This window comes from Neophocaena asiaeorientalis, unplaced genomic scaffold, assembly GCF_003031525.2.
Source record: "Neophocaena asiaeorientalis asiaeorientalis breed wild unplaced genomic scaffold, Neophocaena_asiaeorientalis_V1.1 scaffold177, whole genome shotgun sequence".
Lineage (NCBI taxonomy): Eukaryota > Metazoa > Chordata > Mammalia > Artiodactyla > Phocoenidae > Neophocaena > Neophocaena asiaeorientalis.
In genome coordinates, this window is record NW_020172779.1 from 11,665,909 (window position 1) to 11,670,024 (window position 4,116).

Consider the following 4,116-nt stretch of genomic DNA (forward strand, 5'->3'; position numbering starts at 1 on the left):
CTTACCCTACAAGTTTCAGGGGGAGCATGGCCCTTCTGTGCCCTTGATTTCAGACTTCTCGCCTCTAGAACTGTGAGAGACTACATGTCTACTGTCTTAAGCCACTCGGTTAGTGGTACTTTGTGACGGCAGCCCTGGGAAGCCCATACCCAGCCCTTTCATCCTTTGTTTCTCAACCTAAATGCTACCTTTTGGAAGGGTTTGCCTGGACTCCCAACCACAACGCTGGTTAGATACTTGTAACACCTTTTACTTTTTCTCTACCCGGTGCTTATGACCCTGTGCTATTCTCTTTTAGAAACCTCCCCGATAGAATGTCTATGCTCTGGGGCGTCCGTGTTGTTCACTGCATGTCCTCAGTCTCCGTGTCCAGGGAGAATCTTCCACACTTACAGATTTTCTTCATTTAAATCCATCTGTGTCATAAGATCCCCAGTCAGAAAGTTGCCCTGGGCGTTTCCCCTGGAAATCCTCAGCGTACAATTATTCAAACTGAGCTGCTTAACCAATGTCACTCCTCAGTTGCAGTAGACGCCAGAGAGATGTGAGAACCTTTGAGAACTTTCCAAGCCAGGGTGCATTCTTACTGTTTAGCCTGAATGTGTTTTCCTGCTAAGAACATGAACCAGAAATGAGTTTTACCAACGGGTTAGCAAAACCTTAAATAGAAAAGAAACTCCAAAAATGTCAGTTCTCTCACACTCCCTTTCCTCCTCAACTTCCCCTCCCCACCTCCTGTCACCAGGACCTCCCAGTCTTGGCTCCTGAGTCAGGACGAATGGTGGACCTCTCCAGATTCTGCTGTGTTTTCCCTCCCTGGCTTTTTGGATGGAGAGGTCTGCTGGGTGCTTTTAAGTCCTTTTATTTATGCATTTATTTTTTCCCCAGGGCATAGAAAAGTCGTGTTTACACCACACTGTAGTTTACCAGGTGTGCAGTAGCGTTATTTTCCTCCAAAATGCAAAAGTGAGTTCAAAAAATACGTCACTGCCGGAAAATGACGTGCCCAGACAGCTACAATAGTGATATCAAAGGTCACTGATCGGGCTTCCCTGGTGGCGCAGTGGTTGAGAGTCCGCCTGCCGATGCAGGGGACAGGGGTTCGTGCCCCGGTCCGGGAAGATCCCACATGCCGCGGAGCGGCTGGGCCCGTGAGCCATGGCCACTGAGCCATGGCCGCTGAGCCTGCGCGTCCAGAGCCTGTGCTCCGCAACGGGAGGGGCCACAGCAGTGAGAGGCCCGCGTACCACAAAAAAAAAAAAAAAAAAAAAAAAAAAAAGATCACTGATCACAGATCACCATAACAAATATAATAGTAACGATGAAGTTTGAAATATTGCAAGAATTCCCAAAATGTGACACAGAGACGTGAAGTGAGCAAATGCTGCTGAAAAGATGGTGCTGATAGACTCTTAAGTCCTTTTAGAATTGACATCTCCCCTGAGACTCGTCTGTCACGTGCTATGTAGGTTTGGACTCTGACAGGTACAGAATGGCCTTTATTGAGCACCTACTATGTGCCAGCTTTCAAACTGGGCAGTTTTACCCTCTGTAGCTTCTTTTTCGTTTAATCTGTTCCAGAGATCTTCATTCACTATGAAGTGATCTCAGTTCAGAGACATTTTACTGATGAGAGCACTGAAACTCAGAGAGGTTAAGTAATTTGCCTAAGGTCACGCAGCCACTGAGTGGTGGAGCCCTTTTCAAATCTAGGCCTGTCTGACTTAAAAAGTAGTGGGGTTTTTAAAGCTCAGTTTTGCAACTGTAAAAAGCAACCCTAACTAGAAATTGCCTTATTAGTAGCAAGGGACTTTATTTTATAAGAATTTCACTGTGCCTGGGACTGCTGTGTCAGTGGTTATCAAGGAGTAGCCTGTTGGCCGGGGTTTTGACTGTTGGATTTATGGACCCAGGACCCTTGGTATGTGCTCAGGACATCCTACAGCCCCGGCAAGCACTCCGGCCAGGGGTTATCTGCTCCTGGGACTGTGCTTTCTGACTCTGGGACATCAGGCTAGCCACATCTCTGCTCCAGCCTCAGTGTCCCCGATCATAAAATCAGGACTCAGATTCAATAATCTTTATGCTGCTGTCCTGCACTGATGATCTAGGATTTTAGCATCGGGAGGCTACAACACCCAATTCTTTCATACCCCTCAAACTCAAGCCTTCCAATTATATCTAGAGCACATGGCCCACACCAAAACTTCCAAGGCATCGTGCAAGTCCCTTCTGCCAGAGGCCCAACTCTCACCCTCTCTCCTCATCTCCTTAGCTCACCTCCTCTCCTCTCCTGGAGTAAGTACTGCTGAGGGCCCTGGGGTAACTGTCTTAACCTCTCTGAGCTCCCATGTCCTCTCTGAAATGATCTCAAATGAGTATAAACCCCTACCTCATTGGCTCATTGTGAGGCGTACATGAAATGGAACAATAACCTTTGTTCACTTTCCAGGGACCTTGAACTATGCCGAGTCTTGACCTAGAAGCACATATTCTGGATGTGTTCAAATCTTGGCCGCACCTCTTACCCACTTACCCGCTGTGTGGAGTTGGGCAAGTCACTTTACTTCTCTGTGCCTCAGCTTCTTCTTTTGTAAAGTGGGAACAATACCAACCTACCCATCAGCTTGTTTTGAGGGTGAAACGAGTTCCTACTGTAGAGCACATAAAACAGTGTGGAGCGCATGGCAAGTGCTGTTATAAGAATTACCAATTCCTTTTTTTTTTTTTTAATTTTTTAAATTTATTTTTGGCTGCCTTGGGTCTTTGTTGCTGCACGCGGGCTTCCTCTAATTGCAGCGAGCAGGGGCTACTCTTCGTTGCGGTGCGCGGGCTTCTCATTGCGGTGGCTTCTCTTGCTGCTGAGCATGGGCTCTAGGTGCGTGGGCTTCAGCAGTTGTGGCATGTGGGCTCAGTAGTTGTCGCTCGCGGGCTCTAGAGCGCAGGCTCAGTAGTTGTGGCGCACGGGCTTAGTTGCTCCGCGGCATGTGGGATCTTCCCGGACCAGGGCTTGAACCCATGTCCCCTGCATTGGCAGGTTGATTCTTAAACTTTGCGCCACCAGGGAAGTCTCAAGAGTTAACAATTCTTGTTAGGTCATCTAATTCTCAAATCAGCCTAATGTACGGGGTCCTGGTATTATCCTCATTTTATAAATAGGGAAGATCAGTAACTTGGCTAAGCCCTGAACCCATGCTGGCTGGCACGGTCTTAATCTTAAGCTATACTGACACAGAGATGAGAGAGGTCGACATTTGGAGTTTAAAGGTCTGCCAGAGCCATCTTGAAATTCTCAATAAATTTTGTCTTCAAATGTGTGCTTTGTAAGTGAAGTCCTGCCCCAGTCACCTTCTCACCCCCCAAGATGGGTTCCTGGCCGCCCCATCCCTTGCCCTGGCCAAACCCGGCAGCTGCCCTCTGCTTCTGGTGGGGACCTGGGCACGGGGAGGGGCCCAGTGGTCGGGCAGAGCTGTGGACGTCTACGAGGGGCTGCGCTCCCCTGCAAGTACCCCCGGCCTGAGGGCACAGGACACGAACTAGCAAATAAAAGCCCTACAGCCGATAAAGACAGAGATTGCAGAATAAAGTAAAAAGCTTTTCTTTTTCCTTTTTGAATACGAGGCCTTGCGTTTTCATTTTGCACCTGGTGGACCTTGCTAGTTACGCAGCCGGCCCTGCGTACATAGCAAGTCATGGGTGGAAATGAAATGGCAGCTCCTTTCCCCTTTAAAACAGCGACAACGGTAACAACAAATGCGTATTCCGGGTTCAGTAATTCAGGGCAGTTTGTTCTGACTTTTGATCCACAGGTAGAGACACTCTCTTCATGCAGGCCCCAAAAGGGGTCACTTTTGCCGCTTCCCACAAAGATGGCTTCCCCAAAGCCTCCTAAGTCCTCAGTGTGATTTGCACCCAAAATATGGGCTGTTTTCCAGTCAGCAGCCCTGTTTGCTAGGGGATGATAGGAACATCTTATTTTTCCCTCCTTCTGTTGCTGTAATTCCCAATGCAGAGTGTTCTCTTTAAAAGATGCTGTGGGCGGGCTTCCCTGGGGGTGCAGTGGTTGGGGGTCCGCCTGCCGATGCAGGAGGCGCGGGTTCGTGCCCCGGTCCGGGG